This window comes from Microcaecilia unicolor, chromosome 14 (assembly GCF_901765095.1).
Source record: "Microcaecilia unicolor chromosome 14, aMicUni1.1, whole genome shotgun sequence".
NCBI classification, from domain to species: Eukaryota; Metazoa; Chordata; class Amphibia; order Gymnophiona; family Siphonopidae; genus Microcaecilia; species Microcaecilia unicolor.
In genome coordinates, this window is record NC_044044.1 from 23,832,639 (window position 1) to 23,849,937 (window position 17,299).

Below are 17,299 nucleotides of genomic sequence, written 5' to 3' on the forward strand. Positions count from 1 at the left end.
TGGAGCAGAAGCACTAAGCAGAAGCAGGAGAATATGAATCAATCAGAGTCTTACCGGCAGGCAGCAAAGCAGCAGGGAAACCAGGAACCACACAGAGTCTGTAGGTTGGTGGCAATCAATAGTAAATCAGGAATCAAGCAGAGTCTTGGGCAGGCACCAGACAGTAGAACAAACCAGGAAACAAGCAGAGTCTTGGGCTGGCACCAGACAGTAGAACAAACCAGGAAACAAGCAGAGTATTAAGCAGGCAGCAAACAGTAGAAGAAACCAGGAAACAAGCAGAGTCTAAGAGAGGCAAAGCAAGCTTTCAGGGCAGGAACCGCAACAAACAAGGACAAGAACATCAATGAAGACCTCTGTTGCCAAGTTGCCTGAAAGTTCCCAAGCCTGTATGTATTTTGAAGTGTTTGAAAATGATAAGGTGGCCGGACTGTGCTTCAAAACTGGGCCCGAACATTTTCAAACACTTCAATATACATACAAAGGGCCCAGTTTAGGAGCGCAGTCTGACCACCTTAACATTTTCACATACTTGAAAATACATACAAAGAGTGGCCGGATTGTGCTCCGAAACTGGGCTCGAACATTTTCACTCACTACATACAAAGGGTGGCCGGATTGTGCTCCAAAACTGGGCCATTGTATATATTTTGAAGTGTTTGAAAACGTTAAGGTGGCTGGACTGCGCTCCAAAACTGGGCTCGAACATTTTCACTCACTACATACAAAGGGTGGCCGGATTGTGCTCCAAAACTGGGCCATTGTATATATTTTGAAGTGTTTGAAAATGTTAAGGTGGATGGATTGCGTTCCAAAACTGGGCCCGTTGTATGTATTTTGAAGTGAGTGAAAATATTTGATCTGGCCGGATTGTGCTCCAAAACTGGGCCCCTTGTATGTATTTTGAAGTGTTTGAAAATGTTAAGGTGACCGGACTGCGCTCCAAAACTGGGCCCGAACATTTTCACCTACTTCAAAATACATACAATGGCTCCAGTTGTGGAGCACAGTCCGGCCATATCAAACATTTTCACTCAATTCAAAATGACATACAAGGGCCCAAGATTTGGAACGCAGTCCAGCTACCTTAACATTTTCAAACATTTCAATATACATACAAAGGGTGGCCGGACTGCGCTCCAAAACTGGGCCATTGTATGTATTTTGAAGTGAGTGAAAATGTTTGATCTGGCCAGACTGTGCTCCAAAACTGGGCCGTTGTATGAAGTGAGTGAAATGTTGGATCTGGGCGGACTGTGCACCAAAACCTGGCCGTTGTATGTATTTTGGAGTGAGTGAAAATGTTAAGGTGGCCGGACTGTGCTTCAAAACTGGGCCCGAACATTTTCACTCACTTCAAAACACATACAACGGCCCCAGTTTTGGAGCACAGTCCGCCCAGATCTACCATTTACATTCCCACTTCAAAATACATACAAGGGCCCAAATTTGAAGCGCAGTCTGGCCACCTTAACATTTTCACATACAAAGGGTGGCCGGTGTCATGCTGCTCAGGAAAAGTGAGCCCTTGGGCCACTCTCGAGGAGCAGCAGCAGGCAAATCACCCAAACAGGAGGCAAGGCAGACCACAGACAGACACGCACAGGCCGGACTGGAGCATCTGGACTGGAATAGAAGCACTAAGCAGAAGGAGAACAGTCCATGAATCAAGCAGAGTCTTACCGGCAGGCAGCAAAGAGGCAGGGAGACCAGGAACCACACGGAGTCTTGGGCAGGCAGCAATCAGTAGAATAAACCAGGAAGCGGAGTCTTCGGCAGGCAGCAGACAGTAGAACAAACCAGGAAACAAGCAGAGTCTAAGACAGGCAAAGCAAGCTTTCAGGGCAGGAACCGCAACAAGGACAAAAACATAACTGAAGACATCTGTTGCCAAGGCAAAGCCTGAAAGTTCCCAGGTGCTTAATAAAGGCAACATACAAGAAGTTCACCCGGTAAGGGTGCTGCTAAGTTTCAAACATCCCAAGACAGTCAAAGGCTGGAAGATTCGGACCGGCAAGACTTCTGGAACATGGGAAACAGCAAATAGACAGTCCATCGCAGCCACCAAGTGGCGAGATGAATGAGAACATTAAACAGGGGCACAACCGTGACAGCCAGATTGTGCTCCAAAACTGAGCCGTTGCATGTATTTTGAAGTGTTTGAAAATGATAAGGTGGCCGGACTGTGCTTCAAAACTGGGACCGAACATTTTCACTCACTTCAAAATACATACAGTGGCCCAGTTTTGGAGCGCAGTCCGGCCACCTTAACATTTTCAAACATTTCAATATACATACAAAGGGTGGCCGGACTGTGCTCCAAAACTGGGCCCTTGTATGTATTTTGGAGTGAAAAGGTTTGATCTGGCCGGACTGTGCACCAAAACTGTGCCCCTGTAAGTATTTTGAAGTGAGTGAAAATGTTCGGGCCCAGTTTTGGAGCACAGTCCGGCCACCTTAACATTTTCAAACACTTCAAAATACATACAAGGTGGCTGGACTGCATTCCAAAACTGGGGACGTTGTATGTATTTTGAAGTGAGTGAAAATGTTAAGGTGGCCGGACTGTGCTCCAAAACTGGGCCCGAACATTTTCACTCACTTCAAAATACATACAACGCCCCAGTTTTGGAGCCCAGCCAGATCAAACATTTTCAATCACTTCCAAATGAATACAAAACGGCCCAGTTTTGGAGCGCAGTCCAGCCACCTTAACATTTTCAAACACTTCAAAATACATACAAGGTGGCTGGACTGCATTCCAAAACTGGGGACGTTGTATGTATTTTGAAGTGAGTGAAAATGTTAAGGTGGCCAGACTGTGCTCCAAAACTGGGCCCGAACATTTTCACTCACTTCAAAATACATACAACACCCCAGTTTTGGAGCGCAGTCCAGCCACCTTAACATTTTCAAACACTTAAAACACATACAAGGTGACCGGATTGCGTTCCAAAACTGGGGACGTTGTATGTATTTTGACGTGAGTGAAAATGGTTTAACAAGCTGGCCGGACTCTGCTCCAAAACTGTGCCCATGTATTTTGAAGTGAGTGAAAATGTTAAGGTGGCCGGACTGTGCTCCAAAACTGGGCCCGAACATTTTCACTCACTTCAAAATACATACAACGTCCCAGTTTTGGAGCGCAGTCCGGCCACCTTAACATTTTCAAACACTTGAAAATGACATACAGAGGGCCCAGTTATGGAACACGGTCCGGCCAGCTTGTTAAACCATTTTCACACAGTTCAAAATGACATACAACCGCTCAGTTTTGGAGCACATTCCGGCCAGATCAAATATTTTCAATCGGCCCAGTTTTGGAGCACAGCCCAACCAGCAATTTATTTTAACAATCACTTCAAAATATATTCCACTCAGTTTGGTTAAACATTTTTAAATCACTTCAAAATACTGCAGGACAGTTTTTATGACATGTAGGATCTGACAAGGCACAGCCAAATATAAAGGAGGAGAAAGTGCAGGTCAGCACCACAAAAGGCAGAATTTGCAAACACCATAGGGCCATCTCCGACCCAAGTTTATGCCGGACAGTGCTGGTTGATTTGCACAGCCTGCCACACCACCCACCTCCAACCAGAACCACACAAAACAGCTTCAGCTACTGGCACTCAGGCCCATTCCTACTATGTTAAAGCTTCTTGCGGTACACTCAGTGTCTGAAATAGGGTAAACTAATACAAAAATTCAAATATTGACACTGTGCAAATGGCTAATGGCTTCATAGATAATTTTAGGAAGAAAATCCCTCAGAAACCTGATGGACAACCTGTACTAGGTTTAACAACGAGTATACAATACAACGTTGTCTTGTTTCTATCAGGGGGATTTAAATTCTTATTTTTTTTTTCTTTTCTCAGTGCTTAAAGTGTTAAAGTGCATATAAAAAATGTATTTGGACTATGTCTCTCACATATGAATATAACTAGAAGCGCCTACACAACAAATATAAATACAACACTTAGCTTAAGTCCTACAGTGCCATCGTTTCACCGTTAATGCGGCTTCTTCAGGGACTAGTGTTGCTTTTTTGTAAAGTGTTGTTGCTGGCGATTTTACTTTTCCCGATTTGAATCTAAAGAAAAAAAGAGACAGTAATCTGAATACATGTTTAAATTCAAATCTAAAAATCTTAGCTCTTAAAACGTAGGTTTACATACTTTTATGTCGGAAATCCTCATTCAAAATGGCGCTCTTGCATCACACGCTAAACTCTCTACATATATAGAATCCTCGATCCTTTGCTGACGTTACGATCAGCTGATCGATGCATCAGAGCAATGTAACGAATTTGATAGGGTAAAGATTCACTGGCTTCATGCTATACTATCTTGCCATTCAGACTTCCAGGTCAAAGCAATTTCAAAGTGAAAGTCCTATCTCAAATAATTTTACTACTACTACTACTAAACATTTCTAGAGCGCTACTAGGGTTACGCAGCGCGGTACAAATTAATAACTAAGGACGGTCCCTGCTCAGAAGAGCTTACAATCTAAAGGACGAAATGTCAAGTTGGGGTAGTCTCGATTTCCTGAGTAGAGGTGTTGTGATTAGGTGCCGAAGGCGACATTGAAGAGGTGGGCTTTGAGCAATGATTTGAAGATGGGTAGGGAGGGGGCGTATGTGCTCAGGGAGTTTGTTCCAAGCATGGGGTGAGGCGAGGCAGAAAGGGCGGAGCCTAGAGTTGGCGGTGGTGAAGGGTACTGAGAGGGATTTTGAATTCGGAATCTATTTAACTTATTTTGTCTATAGAATGTAAAACAAACTTGATAGAACGACATGAAGCAAGTGAAAGTTTACCCTATCTTGGTGTTCGGACTTACAAGTGAAAGCAATGTCAAGTTAAAAGACCTTCTGGGAAGGCCCTTCCCCCACACTTTGGCATAAAAATGACATTAAGAATATCACAAATGCTGTGGGACATGTCAGTGGTGGTCTTTATCTATAGTGGGCAATAGTTGGATAGTCCCAACTAAATTATTTGATTAAAGCGCAACATAACACAAAGAATTCAGTATATATTCTATTATGTCCTTGTGATAGGATTTATGTAGGGAGAAATAGCAGATCCATAAGAACTAGAATAAACGAACATAAATCAAAGATAAATACACAAACAGCTGAAGCTCCCATTGTCCAGCATTGGCTGGAAAAACAGTATACAATTGCAGATCTGCGTTGGAGAATTACTGACGTGGTTGTCACCACCACTTTAGGAGGCAACATTGAATCCATTTTAAACTATAAGGAACAGAATTGGATTTTTACATTAAACTCTAGTGAACCTAATGGCTTGAACAGAGAAATCGAATGGCCAACATTGTGAAGAAACTGATTGGTTGGAGGAGTCACATGATACTCTTTAAATAGCAAAAAAACGCCGTGGCCATATTGGAGGCTGGCGATTAAGAAGTAGATACTCTAGCACGAGACAGAAAGGTAACAGACCCAGTATAAAGATGTAGAAATATCAGTCCGTAAATATTTACTGAGATAATGATACGATTGTTACTTTTCTAGGGGCACAGCCTTGAGACAGCCTAGTTGGCGAAACACATGTCGGTGTGAAGCCCTAGACTATGAATGAGATGAATGATATATATTTAAACGACAGCTAAGTCTCATCTGTACAGTTGATACAAAGCTAAGTATAAAGGAATTTATTCTATCATTTTTATGAAGATTGAATAAGCTTTTTGATAAAAGATATTTAAATAATCTAAAACGGATATAAAAATATATTGACCAATGACGAGAGGAGCATAAGTCTAATCACTAGATGCTCATCAACATCAAAGTGATAATTTGACAAGAAAACCACCTCTGAGGTCTGAAAAAAATAAGAAACGAGTGAATTATGATATACAGTATTTAGATGGGACATTGATCATTTGATTATTATATCACTGTATATAAAAAAATATTACCAGAGGACGTATTTTGATTGTAAGCTCTTTGAGCAGGGACTGTCTTTCTTCTATGTTTGTGCAGCGCTGCGTACACCTTGTAGCACTATAGAAATGCTAAATAGTAGTAGTAGTAGTAGATATCATAATAAAGAATCACTGACATTCTTCATGTCATTTTGAAAATGAACGTACATTCCTATGTGACAGCAAAAAAGGGTAGTGCACGCATTATTAAACCCTAAAAATGTTACCAGATGAGCTAAATTCAATGAACAAAAACAAACGAATCAAGACACTAAGCTTAACCTCCCCCCCTTAAAAAATCTTGGAAACAGAAGGCGACATAAGCAACGGGTAAAGAAAACCTCAATGTTAAGAGATAAGGAAATGACGAATGAACAAATGGGGAAAGCATGCAGAGCGACTCCTGGAATTCTTTCCAATTCTGTTTGGTGGGGGAGGGGGAGGTGGAGAGGGATGTAGCTGTGTTCTGTGTATGCAAAGAATAAAAATGGTTCAGCTGTAGCTAGAAAGATACAGGAGAGGCTTCACACAAGCCAAAGCCAGACAGCCACAATTCTTTAAGGCTAAGACTATATTATGCGAAACCTCAACACCAAGTCTCAAGCACACTACCATTGAGAAAGACCTAAGGAGCAACTTAAGGACACAATGAGCAAAGCAGTAGCTGAAAAGTGTTTGTGTAGGGCCCAATATAATGGCAGGCCAGCTTTTGTCACGTTTCTCACGGAAACACTGGGTTTGTGAGCCCTTGGACCACTGCAAAACCACCCCCAAGCCAGGGACAAGGCCGAACAGGACTGGAACCCCGGACTCAGGGGTGTGCTGGTAAATTGTTAACAGGGGGCTCTCTCTCGCCAGCAAAGTAAAAGAGAATTCAGGAGGGGCCCAAGCCCACATTTTGGGATCCATTTGTTAAAGTAGCCATGGAGAACCGGCTCCCAGAATTCTTAAAAACTTAACAAACGGCTCTCGAGAGCCTGTGAGAGCCTGCTCCAGCACACCACTGCCCGGACTGGAGTTGCAGCAGAGGCAAACAAGCTGGAACAACTAGACTTCACCAGTGCTTGACCACTGTTCCTCAGAAGTTGAGCCCCTGAGTGCAGGCGGGCGGCTGGCTGGACTTACAGGACAGGGCAGGAACTGGATACCAACAGGATACACACACAAAAGAGTCAGGACTAAAAGCTGCCAGGCAGCCACTAAGACAAACACAAACAGGTAAGAATCAGGACTGAAAGCTGCAAAGCAGCCACTAGACAGAAACACTAAGAAAGAAGAACTAGACAAGGAACACAGACCAGAAAACAAAACTAGGAAATAAGCAATAAAACCAAAGCTAAACCATACACAGACTAACTAGAATCAGACAAGGATCTCAGACAAGAAACTGGACTAGGCAGAAGTGCACAGAGCACACCAACATACCAGAGATCTTAGACAATGCAAAGGCAAACACAGAAGTTTCCAGGAAGTTAAAGCAGCCCATCCACTGCTGAAGCTCAACTGCAGGAATCACAGGGCCACTACGGGTGCTGTTCAGGCACAAACAAGAAAAGCCAGTCTGGCAGCCTGGAAGATCCGGACCGGACTCGGCTGAAGTCTGGAACGTGTGACAGTTCATAGCACCCACCGGTTCTGGCCACCAAAGGGCGAGGTCAGCACAGACAAGGAAACGCTTTGATTTTAAATGTTTTCAAACCTCAGTTTTGGGCCCCCTTCCCTCCCAAACTGCCCTCTAGTCATGGTCTTTCCCTTCATCACTTCTCCCAAAGCAGTTTGTTACAGGGAAATAAAAAAAAAAAGATGAACTACTAGTCATTTGATTTTGTAATTTCTACGTTTTTTTAAAGTTGTAACCCATTTATATTTTTAGATAATATGGAATAGACACTTTGTAAAAGAACCCCTTAGTGCATTCTTTAAAGTGGCAAAGGTGCGCAAGCGTTTTTAGCGCAGACTAACCTGTAGACACCCATAACATTCCCATGGGCGTTTACACAGTTAGAGCATGCATTAAAAATGCTCACACACCTTTCTAAAAGGGGCCCTAAATTCAAGTAAAATAGATCCTGGCTCTATCTGTGGCCCAGCATAGTTATCCAAAGGTGTTAGGTGAATTTCAGAGACCAAACAGATCCACTCCTTTAGCAGTACAGCAAGGTGTAAGAAAGCATGGGTTATTGATTTAATATACTGCCTTCTATAGCTCAATTGCAAGGCTCTTTATACAGACAAATTTACAGATAGAAAACAACTCCATTCAACTGACACAATAGCAAAGCAAAAGGCCATTCAAACATGGTCAGAATAAGTATTTGCCGCATTGACAAAGCAAACGGCCATTCAAACATGGTCAGAATAAGTATTTGCCGCATTGACAAAGCAAAAGGCCATTCAAAAATGGTCAGAATAAGTATTTGCCGCATTGACAAAGCAAAAGGCCATTCAAACATGGTCAAAGTATTTGACGCATTGACACAAGAGCACAGCAAAAGGCTATTCAAACATGGTCAGAATAAGTATTTGCCGCATTGACAAAGCAAAAGGCCATTCAAACATGGTCAAAGTATTTGCCACATTGACACAAGAGCACAGCAAAAGGCTATTCAAACATGGTCAGAATAAGTATTTGCCGCATTGACAAAGCAAAAGGCCATTCAAACATGGTCAAAGTATTTGCCACATTGACACAAGAGCACAGCAAAAGGCCATTCAAACATGGTCAGAATAAGTATTTGCCGCATTGACAAAGCAAAAGGCCATTCAAACATGGTCAGAATAAGTATTTGCCGCATTGACACAAGAGGCAAAGCAAAAGGCCATTCAAAAATGGTCAGAATAGGTATTTGACGCATTGACAAAGCAAAAGGCCATTCAAAAATGGTCAAAGTATTTGCCGCATTGACACAGCAAAAGGCCATTCAAACATGGTCAGAATAAGTATTTGCCGCATTGACACAAGAGGCAAAGCAAAAGGCCATTCAAAAATGGTCAGAATAGGTATTTGACGCATTGACAAAGCAAAAGGCCATTCAAAAATGGTCAAAGTATTTGCCGCATTGACACAAGAGCACAGCAAAAGGCTATTCAAACATGGTCAGAATAAGTATTTGTAGCATTGACACAAGAGCACAGCAAAAGGCTATTCAAAAATGGTCAGAATAAGTATTTGCCGCATTGACAAAGCAAAAGCCCATTCAAACATGGTCAGAATAAGTATTTGCCGCATTGACAAAGCAAAAGCCCATTCAAACATGGTCAGAATAAATATTTGCCGCATTGACACAAGAGCACAGCAAAAGGCCATTCAAAAATGGTCAGAATAGGTATTTGACGCATTGACACAAGAGCACAGCAAAAGGCCATTCAAAAATGGTCAGAATAGGTATTTGACGCATTGACAAAGCAAAAGGCCATTCAAACATGGTCAAAGTATTTGCCGCATTGACACAAGAGCACAGCAAAAGGCCATTCAAAAATGGTCAGAATAAGTATTTGACGTATTGACACGAGAGGCAAAGCAAAAGGCCATTCAAAAATGGTCAGAATAAGTATTTGTAGCATTGACACAAGTGTTCCATAAGGATTTAGTTACACAAAAGTGAGATCCAGAACTGCCACGTTACCAGTTCAAAAAGGGGACATTTTGAGTCAGTGCTGGCAATCCTTGTTTGATGTATTAGGGATCTGCAGCAGCAGTTTCAATTGGTAAGGTCCAGGACTACAACCTCCACACTGCTTTTGGGATATAAGTTATGGGTTTAAGCTGAAAATACACAAGACATTTTTGGCCCAAACCCAAAATTTAGTTGGCCTGATTCAAAACCTGGACTGGCCAAAAAGTCTGCCTCCTGGAACTGGGAAACTTGGCAGTTCTGGAAAACATAAGTGCAGGAGATCTGGTGTTGAGAGGAGAAAATTAAATTCAGCGTTTTGAGTCTGCAGTCTCACCAGTAGTTTCTTTCTTTTGTAAGCCTGACAATCACATGGATCAGAGTTCATGAAACATCACTATCTTTACAGGAGCCTAATGATTAGAACAGCAGGCTAAGAACCAGGGAAAAAGCATTTAAATCACACAGATGTTCCTTATGATGTTGGGACTCAACAATTAATCCTCCACTCCCTCAGGTACAAAGTTAAGATCCTTTAAGGCATAGGAAATTATTTACTAACCTGGAGGGGTACCTACCCAGTCAGTTTTTCAAAATTATCATATTGAATATGCATAAGAAAATGTGTATACACTGGACTTTGATTCTAGGCATACCTGTAATGCATATTAATTATTTGATCCTAAGAACACCACTGGAAAGGGTTTGAAGAGAATGGGACTAACAGCAAATCAGCAGACTACCAATAGATGTCGCTGTACACAAACAGCAAAGCTGTTCAAAAACAAGGAGGTTTAACAGACAGGAGGAGATGAAGTGACATCAGAACACTGAAACATAGTAAATGACAGCAGATAAAGACCAATTAGATCAGTCTAAGTTTCCCCTTCCCAACACAGCCGTCATCCCCGTTCACTCAAAACAAATCAAGCAAACCAATGAGCTGCTTCATCCACTTTGTCATTCTTTATTGTTGGTAGCATTTTTATTTAACCTCACTAATATTTTCAAACATGGCAGCTTGAGCAGTATACAGATGTACGCAGAGGAGAGAGCGTGGATGAGGGTTCTGATAGCGTGTTCAAAAAGGAAAGGGCGAATTCTGGCGATGTTATAAAGGAAGAAATGACAGGTTTTCGCAATCTGTTGAATATGAGCAGAGAAGGAGAGGGAGGAGTCGAAGATGACCCCGAGGTTGCGAGCAGACGAGACAGGAAGAATAAGTGTGTTCACAGAAATAGAGAATGGAGAAGGGGAGAGGTTGGTTTAGGAGGGAAGATAAGGAGTTCAGTTTTGGACATACTGAGTGTCAGGTGGCAGTGAAACATCCAGGTAGCATGTCAGAAAGGCAGCCAGATACCTTGGACTGGATTTCTGCCGAGATTACTGGTGTGGAGAGGTAGATCTGGGAGTCATCAGCGCAAAGGTGATACCGAAAGCCGTGGGATGAGATCACAGCACCAAGGGAGGAAGTATAGATGGAGGAGAACAGGATAAGTCCTAGAACAGATCCTTGAGGTAAACCCACTGACAGTGGGATCGAGGAAGAGGAGGAACCATCAGAGCATGCACTAAAATTACACTGTGAGAGATAAGAGGAGAACCAGGAGAGAGCAGAATTCCGAAATCCAAGTGAGGACAGCGTGTCAAGTAGGCTGTGATCAACTCTACTTCTATCCCACAGTCAGCTGGTGTACCTCAGGGATCTGTCCTAGGACCTCTTCTTTTCTCCATCTATACTTCTTCCCTTGGTACTCTGATCTCATCCCATGGTTTTCAGTATCATCTTTACGCTGATGACTCCAAGATCTACCTCTCCACACCAGAAATCTCAGCCGAAATCCAGGCCAAAGTATCAGCCTGCCTGTCTGACATTGCTGCCTGGATGTCTCAGCGCCATCTGAAACTAAACATGACCAAGACTAAGCTTCTCACCTTTCCCCCTAAACCAACCTCTCCTCCTCCTCCATTCTCTATTTCTGTGGATAATACTCTCATACTTCGTCTCATCAGCTCGTAACCTTAGGGTCATCTTTGACTCCTCCCTCTCCTTCTCTGCACATATTCAGCAGACTGCTAAAACCTGTTGTCTTTCTCTATAATATCACCAAAATTCGACCTTTCCTTTCTGAATACGCTACCAGAACCCTCATCCCCACTCTTATCACCTCTCGCTTAGACTACTGCAACTTGCTTTTCTCAGGTCTTCCACTCAGCCATCTCTCTCCTCTTCAATCTGTTCAAAATTCTGCTGTATGACTAATATTCTTTTAGTGGGAAAGTGTGGGATACAAATATAAATAAATAAATAAACTCCGTTCACTGGGTAAATTTCTCTTATCTGCACCCTTCTCCTCCACTGCAAATATAACCGAGTTCCACGTGAGAAAGCTTTTATGATAAACAACATTTACAAAAGCCAAAGACGGGGAAGACTCACCAGAGGGTGTGTTGTCCTTTCTGGTAAACGGCGGCATGAGCCTGGGCTTCGCATCTCCAGACCAACATCCTCAACCTGCCTTCCGCGCCCAGAAAAGGCGGGAAAAGGCCGAGCAGCGCACGCTCAAAGGCCCGAGACAGGCTGGACAGCAAGATGGCAGTTCACTGAAAAGACAAAGTTAAAGCCAAACCGACTAACTCCTCCTCCTCCCCCCAAGAAATGTTACCGATGAGCTAAACACAGTAACAAATGAAATGAAGCCGACTATCCCCCACCCCTCCCTCCCACAAAAGAATCCTAGAAATAAAAAGCATCATAAGCAATGAATAAAGAAAACCTCATGTTAAATACTGGAAAAAAAAACCCAAAAACCTGTGGGTTATAAACAGTGCATTTTTACTAGAGAAAAAGGTGTCGGCACTCAAATGCTAAGCCACCCTTCAAGGGTCGGGTGGTCACTGAGGGACCCACCCCATAATGGCCAGGCCCCCCCTACAACCACTCACAGAACCTATGACAAGGCAGAATTGGTGTGTAGAGCCTCAGCTTTTTCATTAAAATATGGGGCCTGTGGGTCAATTTTAGCAGACAATGGGAAAAGGTGCCGGTACTCAGTTCCCCCGAGTACCCCCTCCAAAAAAGCCCTGGTTATAAAGGAAAGAGAGAGAGACACCATAATCTAACTCTTTAGCCTTCAACCCAGCACCTACCTGAAGCTACCCTGGGGGTAGAGTGCAATCTTCTGGACACAGGAAAAATCCCCAGTCTTTCTTACCCTCCACCAGTCCTGACAGCTGCAACAACAAAAAAAAATGTCTACCAACAGGCTGCAGCAGGCTCTTTAAATATGGCTGACGAGACTTCCGGCGGCGGCCTCGCGAGACTTCCGATGAAGTCTCGCGAGGTCTCTGTTAGGGAGTCTCGGCAGCCTGCCAATCTCGTTCTCCTTAGTGGCGAGCCTCCACGCCCCACCCCCTCTCGCGAAGGTAACGTTACGTCACAGTGGGCGTGGCCACACCGGGATCTGACTTTCTCGAGGTTAAAACAAGTTCCGGCGCTGCTTCCGGTGTGCAGGCGATCGCCAGCTCTAACCCAGCGCCGCGCGAGACTTGAAGGAGGTTAAACCAGGAGGGTTTTTTTTTTTTGGAGTGGGAGTGTCAGCCTAACTAGCCCACTGTATGCAAGGAAGCCCTTTGGTTAATCTCTCTTTCCCCTTTCCCATGCAGCCGTCATTGCCATACACTCAAAACAAAGCAAGCAAACCTATCAGCAGCTGCAAAGAGGTTTAATAGACAGGAGCGGAAGTGAGCCTATCTAGTCCACTAAGTAAGGAAGCCCTTTGGTTAATCTCTCTTTCCACTTTCCCGTGCAGCCGTCATTCCCGTACACTCAAAACAAAGCAAACAAACATACGAGCTGCTGCAAGGAGGTTTAATAGACAGGAGTGGAGGAGTGTGATAGCCGTGTTAGTCCACTCTTAAGGTTATCAATAGAAATGAAACAAAATAAAACATGGAAAAGAAAATAAGATGATACCTTTTTTATTGGACATAATACATTTCTCAACTTAAGACAAGATTCAATTTACATAGACATCACATGAACAATACTGGTGCCAGTAGGGCTCCCACCCCTGTTGGTCAACATTTTACAGGACCAGGACACTGTACCAGTGACTTCACAGTGAGAATCCTGAAAGGTAACTTTAAAACCATACAAGAACGTAAGACCTTTGAAGTCAGAATGATTGAATATTTTAACACCCAACAGAAAGGACTTAACAAGGATCTGGGGTTCTTAGCCCATTATAAACCATAAAGATGTATGTTGATCACCCTCCCCTCACCTATCCACACCCATCCTGTTAGAATATCAATGATATGCTTTGATGTCCCCATGCATACCTCCGACCCACCCCCATCCTCCCACCCTGTCAGACTGTCATAGTAATGCTTGAATGTTTTCACTTATATACACTGTCAGCTAGCACATTTGCTTATTTCCAATCTGAGGAAGAAGGGCAACCTTCGAAAGCTAATCAAGAAATGTATTAAGTTATGTCCAATAAAAAAGGTATCATCTTATTTTCTTTTCCATGTTTTATTTTGTTTGATTTCTATTGATAGACAGGAGTGGAACGGGAAGTGAGCCTGTCTAGTCCACTGAGCAAGAAAGCTATTTGGTTAATCTGTTTTCACTTTCCCATGCAGCAGTCATTGCCATACACTCAGATCGAAGGAAGGAAACCTGAGCTGCTGCAAGGAGGCATAGTAGACAGGAGTGGAAGTGAGCCCATCTAGTCCACTGTAAGCAAGGAACCCATTTGGTTAATCTCTGTTTCCACGCCCCCCCCCCCCTTCCCTGTGCAGCCGTCATTGCCATACACTCAAAACAAAGCAAGCAAACCTATCAGCAGCTGCAAAGAGGTTTAATAGACAGGAGCGGAAGTGAGCCTATCTAGTCCACTAAGTAAGGAAGCCCTTTGGTTAATCTCTCTTTCCACTTTCCCGTGCAGCCGTCATTCCCGTACACTCAAAACAAAGCAAGCAAACCTATCAGCAGCTGCAAAGAGGTTTAATAGACAGGAGCGGAAGTGAGCCTATCTAGTCCACTAAGCAAGGAAGCCCTTTGGTTAATCTCTCTTTCCACTTTCCCGTGCAGCCGTCATTCCCGTACACTCAAAACAAAGCAAGCAAACCTATCAGCTGCTGCAAAGAGGTTTAATAGACAGGAGTGGAAGTGAGCCTAATCTCTGTTTCCACTGTCCCGCGTAGCCGTCATTTCTAGTACACTCAAAACAAAGCAAGCAAACATATGAGCTGCTGCAAGGAGGTTTAATAGACAGGAGCATTCCTTCCCCTGAGGGTCGCCTGACTCTTCTCTCTCCTTCTCTGCTCATATCCAGCAGATTGCCAAGACCTGTCGTTTCTTTCTTTACAACATCCGTAAAATCTGCCCCTTTCTTTCCGAACACTCTACCAAAACCCTCATCCACACCCTTGTCACCTCTCGTTTAGACTACTGCAATCTGCTTTTTGCTGGCCTCCCACTTAGTCACCTCTCCCCTCTCCAGTCGGTTCAAAACTCTGCTGCCCGTCTCGCCTTCCGCCAGGGTCGCTTTACTCATACTACCCCTCTCCTCAAGACCCTTCACTGGCTCCCTATCCGTTTTCGCATCCTGTTCAAACTTCTTCTACTAACCTATAAATGTACTCACTCTGCTGCTCCCTAGTATCGCTCCACACTCGTCCTTCCCTACACCCCTTCCCGTGCACTCCGCTCCATGGATAAATCCTTCTTATCTGTTCCCTTCTCCACTACTGCCAACTCCAGACTTCGCGCCTTCTGTCTCGCTGCACCCTACTCCTGGAATAAACTTTCTGAGCCCCTACGTCTTGCCCCATCCTTGGCCACCTTTAAATCTAGACTGAAAGCCCACCTCTTTAACATTGCTTTTGACTCGTAACTGTAGGAATATATGAAAGACAAGTGCTGCATGCATTAACTGTCATCAATTCTATAAGCTATGATGTCATTGGATATAGTGTAATGTCTTGTGGGTGTGTCCGAGTCACTCTAGTTGCTCTGAGAGTGAGTCAGTCTGTGTCAGCGTAAGATGGTGTTAGCAATCTCTCTTCAAGCTGTATGATAACCAACTGACAGAATTTTTGTATTCAGTAGTTTTACCATGTCTACTGCAAGTATGATGTAAATAGTTATCTGAAGAAACTGTAAGTAAACATCATTTTGTTTGGAAGTTAAAGAAGAGAGAGTAATTGAATCTTTTATTCAAGAGTCTGTGTGAAAGAGAGAGAGAGAGAGAAAAAAAATGGGAGTTAACACTTCTAAAGTTCTGCTGCATATGGGCTAAATCTGCTGAAGTAAAAGTCTATTTTTTCATTTCTCCCCATCAGTAACCACTTGTAACCACTCGCCTCCACCTACCCTCCTCTCTTCCTTCCCGTTCACATTAATTGATTTGATTTGCTTACTTTATTTTTTTTTTCTATTAGATTGTAAGCTCTTTGAGCAGGGACTGTCTTTCTTCTATGTTTGTGCAGCACTGCGTATGCCTTGTAGCGCTATAGAAATGCTAAATAGTAGTAGTAGGAGTGGAAGTGAGCCTATCTAGTCCACTGTAAACTAGGAAGCCAATTTGGTTAATCTCTGTTTCCCCTCCCATGCGCAGCCGTCATTACCATTCACTCAAAACAAAGCAAGCAAACCTATGAGCTGCTGCAAGGAGGTTTAATAGACAGGTCTGGAAGTGAACCTATCTAGTGCTCTGTAAGCAAGGAAGCCATTTGGTTAATCTCTGTTTCTGCGCAGCCGTCATTGCCATACACTCAAAACAATGCATGCAAACTTATGAGCTGCTCTATCCACGTGGACCACGTTGTCATTCTTTATTGTTGGTCCATCTGTAACAAGTCTAAAAAGCTGTTTCAGTTGGATAGGCAGTGCCTTAAAAGGTGGAGGAGAAAATAAATAACAATTGAATATCTCTAAAACAGCTTCAAAAATTATTGTAGCTAGGTAGTAGTAGTAGAAACAGCAATTATAAACTCTGTTCTTATTTTTATTCATTGTTCTTCTATACAATTCAGATGGCCTGATTTCAGTGAGGACATCCTGTTTCCTGATGGGTTCATCTTAGCTAGGGTTACCATTTTGTGTCCTCTGAAAAAGAGGACACATGCCACGCCCCCGCCTGCACCCGCCACGCCCACTGCCACGCCCCTTTTGGATCGTAATTCCGCCCCCTTTCCCCTCCCCTCTTCACATAGTCCCCTCCCCCGCACCCCCCCATCACATACTCCCTCCCCCCTGTCACATGCTCCCCTCCCCTTCCTTACCATCTTCCCTGGTGGTCTAGTGACGTCTTCGGGGCAGGAAAGAGTCCCCTCTTTCCTGCCCGGAGCGCTGCCTGCCCTTGCCTACATCCTTCTCGGTCTCGGCTGAGGATTCAAAATGGCCGCCGAGAGTTGAAGCGGCCTCGCGAGACTTCAACTCTCGGTGGCCATTTTGAATCACCAGCAGAGACCGAGAAGGAGGATGGGCAAGGCAGAGCTCCGGGCAGGAAAGAGGGGGCTCTTTCCTGCCCCGAAAGACGTCACTAGACCACCAGGGAAGATGGTAAGGAAGGTGAGGGGAGACCCACGGCGCCGATGGATCGCGCAACTGCACGCACGCGCGCCCTCCCGCACGCACGTTTGTCCAGAAATCCGGACAAACGTGCATGCAGGCAAAACCCGCCGGACGCCCCGGACATGCCCTCAAAAAGAGGACA